The sequence below is a fragment of the Tasmannia lanceolata genome, unplaced genomic scaffold, assembly GCF_043159265.1.
Source record: "Tasmannia lanceolata isolate RefF3 unplaced genomic scaffold, GAP_Taslan_0.1 ptg000006l, whole genome shotgun sequence".
Classification (NCBI taxonomy): Eukaryota; Viridiplantae; Streptophyta; class Magnoliopsida; order Canellales; family Winteraceae; genus Tasmannia; species Tasmannia lanceolata.
In genome coordinates, this window is record NW_027518683.1 from 34763792 (window position 1) to 34779180 (window position 15389).

The window sequence follows — 15389 nt, forward strand, 5'->3', positions numbered from 1 at the left end:
CTAAAATCCCACGCGTCCCCCTATCACCTGTCTCTCTTAATACGTCAAAGATATTTTTTTGTCTAATAAGTCTCCTTCTAACCCATCAAAAAGAGTCTCTCTCTAATTGTCGTTGATCCTCTCTCTCTCTCTTTGGCTCGAGTAAGCTTTTCAGAAAACCATTTCCGTCGTCTCCGTCAGCTGGCGAAGCTCGAGAAGGTCCTCTCTCTCTAAAGTTCCATCTCTTCCCTTTTTCTTTCGTTCTTTGTAGGCATTTTTTAGGGTTTCTTTATACCATTTTTTTTCCTGCTGTTCTTGAAAAGTCAGGTATTTAATTTTTTTATTTCCTAGGTGGAATATTGTGGGCTTTTATGGTCACTTCTTTCGGGTTGAACCGTCGAAACAAATTATGATTTCCTTCTGTACCCTCATTTACCATGTAAAGAGAAAAGGGATGATTTTTTTGTAAATTCTCTCCTCTTAACACGTCAGTCGTTCACGTAATGGTCTTTCACGTAGTGGTTGGAAAACTAAATACCCTTTTTAGCCCCTTATCTATACTTCCAACGCAATACATGTAGACAAAAAATAATCATTCTGGCGACAGCTGTCGTAAGTTAGCTGGTAGCTTTACAAGCTTTATCAGATACCTTATTTTAGGGGCGACGATAAATTCGCACCATCTGTAGGATAATCCACACCGTATTAACATAAATTGACATAAAAAAGCATTAAAGTCTGCCACATGCCCTCTTTCCAGGGGTGCGAATTTATCATTGCCCTTACTTTGTTACTGAATATATTAATAGTTTTGTCAGCTTTATCATACAAGACACTAGAAACTGACGTGTCAGATGTGATTTTATTAAGCTTATAATAACAGGCACACGAAAATGTATATACTCCAATGTTTTTCTACACAATATGGAGATTGGCCAACAACGCAAATCGGTTGAGGCGCCAGTATCATTTGCGTACACACCATAGGATGATCCAATCGGTCCACAAAAAAGGTGTGGCCCCAAAATCATTTGCACAGTATGATCCAATCCATATGATCTATACTATAATGTGCAGTTCCTCTGTAGATCAGAGGACTAGGATCATCCTATAGAAATAATTTTTCAGGGACAACCCATTTACGTTGCGGTCCATCAAATGGACGGTTTGTTTCATTCTATGGTGATGCTGGTAGAGTACTTTTCGAACAATTTTGATATTCTTCATTAAATTCAAACAATTACTTTCTTTTCCCCACATCCAAACACCAGTTATAGCCCCTGTCTGGGTTGTAGGCAAGGTTTTAAATTTCGTCTTAAATCCGAAATTTTGGATAGAAGTGAGGACCGAAACCGAAACATTCTGAAACCGAAATTGCTGAAATTTACAATATTTTAGACCGAAACCGAAACATTTTGAAACCGAAGTTGCTGAAATTTACCAAATTTCGGTCGACATTTTAGAAATTTCAGTCGACATTTTTTATCAAATATTAATTTTTTATTCCTTTACAAAATTTCAGCCGAAAAAGGACAAAATTTCAGTAATTTTGGCCGAAAAAATGACACTTCGAGCGCCTTTACCAAATTTCATCTAAAATTCAGGGATTTCGGCTAAAATTTTGATTTCGATGAGGACCGAAATTACCCCCGAAACATAATTTTAAAACCTTGGTTGTAGGAATGCTTTTTAGAAAAGTTTGGAAAGGAAAATTGTTCCTAAAAGTTCCCACTTTTTTTACACGAAATAAAAAAATTACAAACATTTTTCTTTTGCATTGTTTTAGAAGCCTTCCGGCCAGTATTTAGTTTGCTATGCCAGTTGGAATAGAAGGAGCACTAAAGCACAGATTGCATTCACTCAATTACCTAATTCAAATGAGTTCCCTCGCTTGTTGCAGCTCCGCCCTTACTAATAGGGGGGATAGAGACTACTTCATGCGCTACTTCAACATCTCCTACCCTAACTGAGAGGAGTCGGTATCAATTTATGCCTGATTGCTCCACATATAGTTCCTCGAACCACATTTTCTAAACGAACCAGAGCCAATCCGAATTGATCCTGTAAGAGATCTGCTACAGAACGAATACGTTTATTTTTCAAGTGATTCATATCGTCAAGGGTGCCCTTCCGAATTTCATTCCGATCAAATGATCCGCAGCAGCCAATACATCTCGTGGTAACAAAAATAGATTGTTCTGAGGAATATCAAGATTCAATCTCTGGTTCATATTTTGTCGACCAATCCTTCCTAATTCACATCTTTGTTGAAAAAAATTCTTTTGTAATTCTTCACATAAGGACTCAGAAAATACCGGATCCCCACCTACACAAGCAAATTGTTGATAAAACTCCAAAATGGCATTTTCCCTTGACCCAATCTTTTTTTTCTCCTTTTCATTTGGGAAAAACAAGAAAATTTCAGGGTAGCAAACATTATCTAGAATTTCTCTTAGATTTGAACCCATAGCTGATGATGGAACTAGAATAGATATTTTTTTGTTTCCTATTCACATGGGCCCATATTCTTGCTTTTCTATCAATCTCTAATTCTGATCTTCCTCCCCAATCTGATATTATGCTACCGGTATAGACAGAAATTCCGTTATGGTCCAATTCTGAATGGTAATAAATCTCGGGACTTTGCAATATTTGATTGATCACAATTCTGTATATTCCATTTACTATAGAGGTTCCCAAGGAATTCATTAGAGGAATATTTCCAATAAATATGGTTTGTTCTTGCATATCTCTACCAGTTTTCGAAATTAATCCTGCGGGTACATATAATTCAGAAGAATATGTGAGTGATTCATATACAGCATCTCTTTCTTTTATCAACGGTTCGACCAATCGATATGAGTCTACAAATAATTGAAATTCAATTTCTTGATCTGTATCTTCAATTTTTGGAAACTTATGAAGTTCTTCCGTCAAGCCCTGATCAATGAACCTAAAAAATCCCTCAAATTGGATCTGACTAAATCCAGGTATTGTAAACATTCCCTCATTTCCATCTCGGAGCATCTTAAGTTTACCATTTATCGAAATAATACCATTATTGGCTTACTCTTCATCGAACCATATCAAACCAGATAGATCAATCTAGCAATGATGGAATTTATATTCTGTTTACTGAATCACATGAAATTTGATCCAACTCCATATACGTATGAAATACGTATGAACGAAGGAATAAAGAGAATTTTCTACTCAAATTTGAATTTTCGACAGATACTAATGGAAATGAATTGATAAACAATTCCTGTAAACGAAATTCTAACACTTCAACTTATAGAGTTTTAAAATTGATCCAATTTCTACCTATTATTATGATATTACGATTAGATTGGGTACTAGAAGTTTACTAGGTAAGTGGGTATGAAGACAGTTTACAATAAAAAAAGGTATTTAATTTTTTAGGTCCTTTTTTGCTTATTGTTGCTACATATTTTTAACTAATCACTCTTTTTTGTATGTATACTTTTTTTGGTCGTCGTGCATCGTATACTTCCTAGTATCTACTACTATAAGCTAGGAGGAAAAGAAGTGAGTTTTTTTATTTTTTTGAAAATTATATGAAAATTACTCATCACCCCCAAAGACATAAATACCTCTTATGCCCTAAACTTCCAACGCATCTAAGTGAAAATACCTCCTGTGTCCTTAAATTCCCATGACATCTCTGTCTCTCCTCATGTCTTCTGCTTCTTTCTCACTATGAATTGGGGCGTTGGAAATATTTGAATCCCATTTTTATAAAACATAAAACAGCTATTTCCTGATTTATTTCCATAATTATAGCGCATCCGTTTTCATCCTGATTTACTTCCCTGATTTATTTCCATAAATATAGCCATCCGTTTTCAGCTTGACCTTTGAGCCATTTATACGTCTATTCTCTCTGTATTTCAAGCTTTTGTTTTTAGCAAGTCGCACGATTACCATTAAATTCAATGATTTTACTCAAAACGAAACCCATTACCATTCCAGTTCTTATCGTTATATTTCCAAGGTACATAAAGCCTTTTTTAAATTGCCTCTCTCTCTCGAAATCACGCTCTAAAGGTTTGCTCTGCAATTATCAAATAGGTTTGTTTCTTCTTCTTCCGATTGATCTCCACCTAACTCACATAGAAATTATGGTTTCGAAATATAAATATGTTCTTCTTTTTTTCTGCTTCTTTTTCCTAATGCTAACTGGTGCCTGATGCTGGAGAAATTTCATCCACAATCTCACCAGACATCTCGGTGTCCTTCAACTGCTTCAAAGCCATTACCATACCAGTTATAGTTCCAGTTCTTTGCCAAATGAAAAAGGTGAGCAAGATTAGACCACAAATCACAAATATTTTCGTTTCATAGATTTTGCTATTTATCTTTTTTTCCATAATGGATTTGAGTTGGACTTCTATATTTAGTTTGGGTTATGGTTGGATGGATGAATTGATGTCTTATTTGAAAATAGGTCTGCTTTGCGAACTCTCTTGATTTGATGTGATGTTATGTTATGTGTTAATTGCGGTACAATTTCTGCTTTCTCTCTTGATTTAAACTGGAGCCTCTCTCTCTCAATCCCTTTCTCGAATCTCAAGTGTACTTACACGATGGGTTAATTGTTCTCTTCCACGGTCAAGTTTTTACAACCCTTCTCTAATTTTCGACCCTGATGAAGCTATTGGGTCCATTTCCTGAAGCCATATTATGCTTGCAGTTGGCTTCGTGAGATTTTTTATAGTTGGTTTCATATAATTTCCTTCTAAAATATGGAAATGTGTAAACTTTCCTGAGAAATTTTTTTCTGTGTTTTTTTGTGGTGGCGGACCATCCGGAGGAAAACACTTTTACCTCTTGCAGAGAAGGCTGGGGAGTGGGCTTTGTGTTGTTCATGTCTTTATTTTGTTTTTTTTTCTTCTGTTCTGGTAGTTCATGATCAATTCCTCTGTTTTCAGATGTGTACGATGTGTTACCATATTCTGATACAGATGTCGTCATTCCATTCACTTGGATCTAAAACTGACACCAAATTGACCAAGAAGCCACCAACTATCAAGCTACATTCTTTTGATAGAGAGGTAGTATCCCCAACCTCAATCTTACTTCCTACCTCTCTCATTCCATTTCCATGAAGAATTTCATGTAAATATAAGCTCCACACACACAGCTAGATTGGATACATCTTTTTTTTTTCTATTGTATTGTTTTCTGCAAGTATAGTTGCTCTCTATGGCACAACTGCAACACAATTTTCATTTCCCATCTGACTTAGTTTAAAGATACCAAGCAATTTAATTATAAAATTGTGTGCAAAAAAAACATTATTCCCACTTCATTTCCCATTTGATTTTATGAATTTGTTTATCTTTTTTTGTTGGGCTGGAAAGGTAAACAGGGACTGGTGGATGGAGATGTGCTATTTTGCTGTTTGAGAGCATAAAGGAAAAGGCCATGTCTGCTTATTGAAAACTATGGGTTTTCCAACACTATTTTCTTTGTATGTGGAGGAAGGCACTCATAATTTTAGCACTTCTTAGGTAACAGTCTGATTTGTTTTTGTTGACTAATAGCCTAATTTGTTTCTTAGATTACATTCTCTGATATCATTTAGTGGGTCAGATTTACATGATTTTTTTTCCATCCAATTTCACACCTCGAAACATCGGTTTCACCTTTAACTTCTCTTTTTAATTCAGCTGGCTTCTGTATTTTTTAATAGCCAACGATCACATGACAAGCATATTTCTTTCTTATTATTGATAGTCACGTATTGATGTAAAAAACTTTGGATTATCCACCAAACTACTGCAGATTTGTTTCATATAGAGGATGAAATTTTCTTATTATTGAAGTGGGAAGGGGATCTATCGGTGTTGTACTATATTCATTGTTCTTTCTTTAGATGTGGAGTTAAGATTCTTTGCCATTTACGTTCTCACCCCCGTGCATTGGATGGGGTTTAAGTTATTGTTTCTGTTGTTCAAATTTTAGGAATACACATATCATAGATCATTTCCCTGTTATTCAACCATATCTCTTTTTAGTGATTTATGGAGAACAAAGGCCTCATGAGAAGCCCCAAAACCCTTTCGTTGGTCCTAGATAATGAGCCTCAATGTGGTGGAAATTCAGGTTAATTTTTCCTGCAATATGATTTTTTCTCCTTTGTTCTTTTAAGTGATTTGTAGAGGATAAGGGCCTCACGAGAAGCACCCAAACCCTTTTCTTTGGTCCTAGATTAGGAGCCAATTCATAAATTTTTTTCAAGATCATAAATTAAGTAGGTTGCACTTTGTGGCTGAAATTCAAGTTAATTTTTCCTTCAATTTGTTTTTTTCACATTTGTTCTTAATATTTGGAGATTTGGTGGTTTTTATGAATGTTTAGCACTAGAAGTTTCACATGAACTAGAAGTTTCTCCATGTATTATGCTTTGTAATGTAACCAAATATTTAAATAACTATGCATCAATTTTCTGAAATGATTTACAGGCATATCCATACGGGTGAAAGTGTAAACGGAGTGGTATCAACGATGGGGTTTAGGGTTTATGCTTTCATGCTGCTGTTCAAGAATTTGCAGAGGATTTGTGATGGCTTCTTCTTTAAACGATCTTCATCTATGGTCACATTGTTCGTGGCTTGGATCAGATCGGGATAATTTTAATTTTTTAACTTTCTCCTACTATACTGTTTTCGCATTGTGATCTCAGTAATGTTTTGAAGTTTATTTTTGGTTTCCAATTTCTTTATATATTTTAATTTATTTTTTGAAACTTTGAAGAAGATATTTAATTTTTTCTTCTTCATTTCATATGATTGTGGAACTAAGGTGTGTAATTTAGAAAATGTAAAAATATCAATAATATTACAATGCATTTGTCATTACGTTGAAATTGCATCAGGGTTAGGATCATCCTATGAGGAAGATTTAATGGGTTACGTCAAATTTGAGTGGTGGCACATCAAATGAATAGCCCATTCCACATTTGCCTTATGATCAATAGGATGATCTGGAATGTCCATCTAACAGGGTGTACCATAGATGAATAGATGATACATGTCACAAAATTAGTCTATGACCTTCATTTAAAAGCAAAAGCCACTCAATTGGACTGTTTAGATAACGGGAAAGTATACTTGATTCTTATTGAACGGTCCATATCATTCAACCCCTTAATTACGTGTACTTTAAAGTTAGAATCGCCACCCACTTACAAACCAAAGAAATACGTCTAACATATATAGCAAAACTATTTCAACACAAATCTCTTTTCACCATTCAATTTTATTACAACATAGCCAGATTAAATTGTCTCTTTTTTAGATTTTACATGATGCATTGCCGTATGAACCATTATTTTTCTAAAAGTTCTATACTACCCACTTCATAGGATGATCCAAACTGTTCATTTGTAAATAGGTTGTGCCTCAAAAATCATCCGATCTATACAGGATGATTCGAGGGTTGTTAATAGATGGTAAATAGGATGATCTTAACATTATGATCTATATAGTACGACGTTTTAAACCAACTTTGCTTATGTGTCAGTCCCCCTTTAGTCTTATCTATAGAGAGAAAATCTCCACCCGATATTTTCAAGATTTTCTCACGATATTTTCTCCCTCTCTTTTTCTGTCGAGATTTCCGTTCTTCTTACCATATATTTTGAGATTTTCTCACGATTTTCTCTCTCTCTCTCTCTGCCGAGATTTCCGTTCGTCTTACCATATATTTATTATGTTTTTAAAAGCGTGATTAGCTGGCCTATAATCCTATATTTTAGGATTTTCTAATATGTAATCCTTGATTTTAGGCTTTTTTGTAATCCCATATATTAATTGTTTGGTGAAACAAATATAATCAACCCTTGATTTTAGGCCTTTTTTTTAAAAAAAGAAACCAATATAGGAATAGTCTGTAAGCCTTGATTTTAGGTTTTTTTGGAAACCCATATATTAAGCTTATGCTGAAACAAATATAATAAACCCTTGATTTTACGCATTTTTTTACGTATGATATCAGTTAATTTAGGCTATTTAATCTGTAAGCCTTGATTTTAGGTTTTTTTGGAATCCCATATTAATCGTACGGTGAGACGAATATGATCAACCCTTTGATTTTAGGATTTTTTTTCCTAAACCAATATAGGAGTCTTCTCTAAGCCTTGATTTTAGTAGTGCTCACTTCGTTTGATTTTTTTCCTAACATGACATTTTTTTTTCTCGCTAAATAACGCACCCTAAACTTCCTTGGAATTGGAAACGTTAGATAAGTATCATTTAATTTTTATATAACACATATTTAGGAGGAGATTTAACTCTATTGATGTTTGGGAAGTTAACGTTTGGAAAAAGATTTCCTTTTATTCCAAAAAATTTCAAACCTATCTTCATAAAAACTATTACCATTCCTCCCTATATTTTAGGAAATCAATTACAACCAACTAATCTCTTTCAGTTTCCCCAAATTCCTTCAATCTTCCCCAATCGTCAAATAACTCTTTTCCTATCTCTGCCTCTATTTTCATACTCCAAACAGATGCAACCCCTTCACATATCTCAATCATACAAATTTCATCTTATATCTTTCCCACACTGCTCAGGCCGATGTCATATGTGACAATAGAGGTGCAGAACAATAGGCTTCAAGGACATCATGCGCTACTTCTTTCCGGATATATTATGTGAAATTAGTACTTCCCGTAAGATTTTTCCATTGTTTTTTAGTTTTACGATGAGGTCAAAACTGCCTCATACCATTCATTATTATTTTCACCCATCAAATGGATTATGCTGTATCAAATACAGTAGGTGATGGCACTTTGATAGTTGTTGATTCTGTTATTTATTTATTTTATTTTTGAGAAATTTTATTTATTCTGACTGATATAATTTGGCTCTCAAAATTGTCCAAATTTCTTATGTTTTTTTAAACATTCTTCTTCTTTTTTCTCTTCTTCATGATCTCCCGGTCATTGCACGGGTCTCTTACTATCTACTACTATAAGCCGGGAGGAAAAGAAGTGAATTTTTTTATTTTTTTAAAATTATATGAGAATTACACATCACTTTTTTTACTTTTTTTAACAAATGAACCCATTCAACACACATATTTTCAATCCTACCCCCTCCTTTATGCTTTTAACGAAGGCATCAATTAAAGCCATATAATTTCAATCTTACCCCATCCTTTATGATTTTTTAATAAAAAATCTATAGGATAATCTTAACCCTCCGATTTAAGAGGAATTATGGAAACATCTATAGATTGTGGAGGGCTAGGATCAGCCTATGGAAATGATTTTTGGGGCACAACCTATTTATGTTGTGTTCCATCACATGGACGGTTTGGATCAACCTATGAAGTGGTCCGTACAGTTCTTTGTCGGCCCGTGCATCGCACGGGTTTTTTACTAGTATTATATACAGGAATGGATATTAAGCATTTCCGTTTTTAAAAATTAATGAATTTCCTGATGTCGACACCTGCACTTTGCCGTGAAAAGGGTAGATGGGAAGCAGGTGAAGGCTTTTGTAAGACGATTGTGTCCTCGGATGAAAATTGTTTCTATCCTCTATTATTAGAAAAAAAAAACGGTGCTATCCTATGTTATTTAAAGGCATTTGTTTTTTTTTCCTTGCCACGTTTCTCTGTCTCGACCGAGATAGCGAATTCGAGAATACCTACCTGATATTTATTTGTCTTTCACATCACACGTGTTCTCACTTCGACCATATATGTGAATAAAGAACGTATTTTTCACCCACACCTCCGCACCTCTTTTTGTTATAGGTATTATTAAATGCTTATTGCTATTCAAAGCAGCCCTTCATCTATCTACTACAATCTAGCCAGACGAAAAAGTTCTTTTGTTTTTTGGAAACTCCCGATTTTTCTCCTTCACTCTCTCTCGTATGTTTTTACCGTTAAGCCCGTTAAAAATTCATATTCATAAGGTTTTTATTGATTTTTACATATGCAACGATTCACCTTTTAAAGCTTACAGTTGTCCACTTTTCTCTGATACGTGTCCTACGATCCCCTCTCCCTAAATTTTTATCTGCGAAGAGGTAAGGGATATTCACTGTGGTTGCTAACGTGATAGAACCGTCCACCTTCTCGATCGTGGTTACCCTACGCTTCTCCCGCGTTTAACGCCGTCGCCGTATCACTCTCGCTGTCAATGTTTAACACACCAGACTTCCCACAATACTCACTCTCCCCCTGCAATGCCTAAAAACCAGAGATCTCCCCACAAAAACGAGAGAAAAGCATATTGAGGTAACCGGATTTGTTCTCATGAGTAGTAAACATGAATGGTATTTTTGTTTGTCATTAGTGTGGATTTGGCAATCTGTTGCTCATGAATGGTATTTTTGTTTTCTTTTGTTTGTTTTTTAGATTCAGATTTGTTGTTATCCAGATTTGTTCTGTAGGCACAAATCTACATTTAAAATCCATCTTTTATATTAGTTTTAATGTAATTAGGAGAGAACCCATATCATTTTTTGGATGTCTGATTCTTCTTTTCTCTCAGTCTTTTTTGATTTATGGTGAAAACCCATCCCATTTTGACTTATTTTGGCTCATGATTTTGTTCTTCCCTTTTTGGTTTAAAGATCTGGGATTCTTTAAAAGCCCATTTTTTCCTTAATTTTGGGCATTGTGTTGTGCCCAGTTTTTAAATATTTCGACATTTTCCCCCACTTATCGTTTCAATTTTTTTTGCAAGATTGTCTTTTTCTTGCTTTCTCTTCAATTTTCAGCTTAGCGAAATCAGATGGTATTAACTTCTTTATCATGTGTTTCAGATGGTATTGCAGATTTTTTGTTCTCAAACCATGGATTTGGGGAAGGAAACGATCCGGTGATGACTGTCATCCCTGATATTGGAGAAGACAGATCTGTGCTCACCTTCAGTTAGAATCTGTTAGTTTTTTTGGATCCATGACACATGGTTGGTTTCATGTTTTTTTGCAATTTGATCGTGGGATTAACTTTCATTAATGGATGATCTCTCTCCTAGGTATCAGGAACTGGATCATGTCTTTCGATTCCAGGCCAACAAAACCAAGGGTAAAATTCCATGTGATTTCTGATTTTCCACCAAGATGTCCGACTAAATGCCTGATTATGGATTTTCGGTTCCCTGCTCGGATTCTATGTTGGCTCCTTATTTTTTTCATTTCCCTTCTGAAAGTTATCTTTGAGATGTCTCCATCCATTTCATTTATTAGGATTTTTTCACTGAATGTTGCGGTTTTCATTGTGGCAGATATATTTTTATCGGATTCAGATGGATTTTTAATGGATTTTCAGGAAGAAAAAGTATGCCAGACCATATCCTCTTTAGCATGCTTTTTTTAACGTAGCCTCGTCCCATGCTTTTCTCTTTTTCACTTATGATCTCTTGGTTTCTTGAATTCATTGCTTCTGCCTTCTTCAGGGCCTCCTTTCGACTTTAATTTGCTCAGATGATAAAAGGTGCTCACATGATAAAAGGTGTTTAGAAGTTGCAGACAGCAGTTGTTGACTTATCGATACAATGAAGACAAAGGAACCAATATACTTTAGGCATTGTTCGTTTTAGATTTAGAGAATCGATTTTCGCCCTGTTGTAAAATGCATTCCTTTATTACATGTGTTAAGCCCTCTTTTTTTATACTACTGTAGGGATTGCTGGACAAGTGGATCATTCTGAGGAGAGGGAGGGTTCATTTCATATTCTTGACACTTTGATCAGGAATTCATGTTGCTTGGCTTTGAGTTAAAAGGGTTTTGAGGGAGAAGGCCGACTGTGCTGGACTTGGACCGGAATTCACACGTATGCAGGTTCGGATTTTCTGCCCAGGGTAGCGTTTCATGATTTTTTAAAACCCGATAATCTAGCTTTGATCAACCCAATCTACCTCTTAAATCTAGGTGGAAAGCCCAATTTGCCTCTTCAATCTATCTTTGTATCAATCTATGCAATGGTGGGTTCCATCTATGGATCCCAACAAATCCAACCAACAGCTCCCTTGACATATTTGCACAATATGACTATGATCTGACTAAAGAGTATGACTGCGTTGGAAGTGTGTGTGGAAGATATACACTTCTAAATTCAGATCGTAATTTTTTTAGGATGCTTGCTAGAGTCGGCATGGAAAGGGCAAAAGCCACTCTCGCGAATAACAAAATATGAAAATTAACATGATTTACCTAATGTGGGTGACACTCTGTAAGTTTCTTTCTTCACCTGCTCTGTTTTTTTTTTCTTTTCCGTACCGAACTGCTAAAAGAAATGAAACATTGTGACAATTAACCTTATGCCTTTTTTTAGAAAATTACTAATTTTTCGTGATTGTCTATATGCTAAAGAAATCTCGACGTCGGTGTTTTTTCATATCTAATCAAATAATAAAAGAGCATGACATATCACAAAAGGTTTTATTTTCCTAGTAAATCTCATTAAGCTAGACTACCAATTGTTCTTGAACGTATATGACTCACCCCCTTGAACACGTATATGTAATTCTTTGGATTTGAAGCCCGGTGTGGATTGTGTTCTGCAGCTTGGTTGATTATAGTGCATTTTTTGTTGTTGTTGGATTACAAATTTTCCTGTGGTTGTGAATCAAGTGTTTTGTGTAAGTGAAAGAGAGATCGGGGGTTTCATTTGTTTTGGGGTTTTAGACCTTGGATTTCTCAGTTTGGTTTGGGTCCCAATGGTGTGGAAGAGTCAAAATGCCATTTGGGGTTTTATCTTTTTTTTTTTAATTTTATTTTGGTGCTTTGCTTCTATTCTTCTCTTCTTCTTTTTTTAACAACCATGAGTTTGTGCATTTTTAACTTTTCAAAGAATCTATGGTACATTTTATGCATTTTTCAGGTTCGGATCTAGTGGTTTGTTCTTTTATCATTAGGCATGGGCATTAAATGCTATCTTTGTGATGTTCCTGCAAGATTTGTAAATTGTCCATTGATGCCACATTATGATAATCCATATGCTGCCATCTATTCACATGGATGTGTTTATGGTCAGCCTTCAATGCCTATTGCCAGTTTAGGGTATTTTTGAATAGAAGCTTCTGTACAGTTCTTGCTGATTAACACATCAACCTGTATTTGTGCTGAAATGCTCTGATGCTCGGAGAATTTTTATGTGTGCAGTTATCAAATGCACATGGCCATGGAATTACATCGTCTTCCACACCAAGTGACACTGCGGTACTTAAACTCATTATTCATTTATTCAATCTCTTCATGATGTGGTGGAATCCCAAACAAAAAGAGGTGATCATTGGAAAACAGAGATAAGAGCTTCTCTGAAGTTAAATGGGAAAAAAAAAAACACTTCAAGGTATTATTACCTTGGAATATGGTTTTCATGGTTCTATGATGTTCTTTGGAATCTGAAAATTAACTTTTAGGGAGATGGAGATTCCCAGGTTTCTTTGATGTTCTTTGGAATCTGAAAATTAACTTTCAGGGTAAGAACCACTTTCCATGTGAATATTGCTGGGATGAGCCATTACTCGATGACACATTTAAGCTGTCTATTTTATGAGCAAGCATAAGTGTGAAAATTATAAGCAGGCAGGAGTTGAAAGACCTTTATTTTTTTCCTTTCTGAATTGTTTTAACCCATCTTTTAATCATTATTTAGTTATTTTTAAACAATCAAACCACAATAGACAAGTACTCTACAGTACAGTTTCCTTCTATGGGAGAATTCCTGTTTGGCTAACTATGAGAGGGATAGAGGGAGTGACAGATATACAAAAAAGTCCTGCACAAAGAAAATGGGCGTGTCGTAAACTTGCAAAAAAATAATAATTTTGGTTTTGGATTGGGAAATCTTAAAATTGATGTGAGTGGTAAAAATTGTCCCAATTTACAATCTCATTTTTTTTCTACTGTACACTAATGCCATGCTTTGCTGTTACAGATAAACAACACTAATGTACTGCTTGGCTGTATGAATGTGCAGTTTCAAAAGTGCTTCCTATGACTGGTAACCTCCTTTCTTGGAAATCAGTTTGCTTGTAGCCAGTGCGACATTCTCACTTCTTATGTTGGAAAGTTATAAGTATATGACCAAGATTGTGTTTTTTATTTTCTCTTTCCACGTTTTCACTATTGCAAGTTGTTTCGGGCAAGTTTCTTTTTCATGTGTGCTTCATGATGTAGTTTTGTCCCCTCTTTCCTCTGCAGTTGATATTGGATTAGATTCAATATAAACTCCCTTTCTCTAAGATAATTGAATTTTATAATCATCTATGCATTTTTATTCTAGAATTATTGGTCAAATATCCGTGTTCAGCTAATTTTTACAAATCTTTTTATTATTTGTTGAGTTTTTGTTTGTTGTCCCGTGCATCGCACGGGTCTTTTACTAGTACCTATTAAATGATTCCTGCAAAGAAACGTCTCCTTCCTCCACGGTAAGGGTTCCTGTTATAAATAGATTTTAGTTCAAGTTTGAAGAAATGAATTTATTTGTGTGATCATACAACAAAGAAAAGAAAGTGATACCTTTTGTATGAGACCCGTGTGATGCACAGATAACGGAAAAACCAAGGAAACTGCGAAGAAATAAAACACTACGGAACTTGCAAGGCAATTTCGCAAAAAGCCATTTCGGGGCTGACTTTTGGATGAAAGAAAAGCCAAATCAGCTGAACTAAATGAATTAGACAAAATTTGCCAAAAAGTAAGCATGTGCTGCTGTTCTCATACATGCAAATGCCAGCTGCAAAATGGTTTTATGTGAAATTGCTTAGCAAATACCAAATATTAGTAGATAACTAAACAGAGAATAGTAGATCGGCCTTTGTTTTTCATTAGTTTTTTTAATTAAGGTAAAAAAGAATCTAATATAAGAAAAAAGTGAAAGGATATCACACTCTTTACAGATCTAAACTGTCCATCTAACCCATGTTAATGTATAATTTTATCAATTGAATGCAAGGACATTTTTTGCAACTAAACTCCCAACACCCATCATCATAACAATAATCATCCAATGGCCCTGTTTGGATTGCAGGAAATATTATTTTTCATGGAAATTTTTTTTAGAGCCAATCGACATAAGCATGATTTATTTAGAGGTATAACATGACAAATTAAAGGTCCCTCTAAATAAAACAGGTTCAGGTTTCTTTTCTTTTCTTTTTCCAGAGACTTTATATGATGGCCGGCCGCGCATTCACTTGTAGCCCAATAATACAGTGGGTACTGCAGATCCAAACCCTTGATTTGTTGGGCCTTGAGGTAGATAGGGTGTGCCCCCAAAATCTTCTCCATGGGATGATCTTAAGTCTCGGATCTGTGGAGATTTCTATAGTGTGCCTCAAAATTTAAACGGGCACAAATCGCAGGGTTAGGATCATCCCACGGAGAAGATTTTTGGCGCACACCCTATC

At 35.1% G+C, this 15389-nt stretch overlaps 2 long non-coding RNA genes across 4 annotated transcripts; both read left to right on the top strand.

Moving 5' to 3' along the window:
• Nucleotides 1-3704: 3704 nt before the first annotated feature.
• On the top strand, nucleotides 3705-6871 carry LOC143878570 (uncharacterized). The gene is made up of 4 exons (XR_013251020.1): nucleotides 3705-4299; nucleotides 4932-5054; nucleotides 5364-5513; nucleotides 6468-6871. It is a non-coding gene; the product is annotated as an uncharacterized LOC143878570 (long non-coding RNA).
• Nucleotides 6872-9810: 2939 nt separating this feature from the next.
• Nucleotides 9811-14262, top strand: LOC143880254 (uncharacterized). Of its 3 annotated transcripts, none has more exons than XR_013251603.1 (6): nucleotides 9811-10260; nucleotides 10791-10908; nucleotides 11006-11055; nucleotides 11255-11463; nucleotides 13135-13191; nucleotides 13913-14262. It is a non-coding gene; the product is annotated as an uncharacterized LOC143880254 (long non-coding RNA). The 3 variants fall into 3 exon arrangements; XR_013251604.1 differs by having other exon boundaries at nucleotides 13955-14262; XR_013251602.1 differs by lacking the exons at nucleotides 13135-13191; nucleotides 13913-14262 and having other exon boundaries at nucleotides 9819-10260; nucleotides 11255-11625.
• Nucleotides 14263-15389: the final 1127 nt, after the last annotated feature.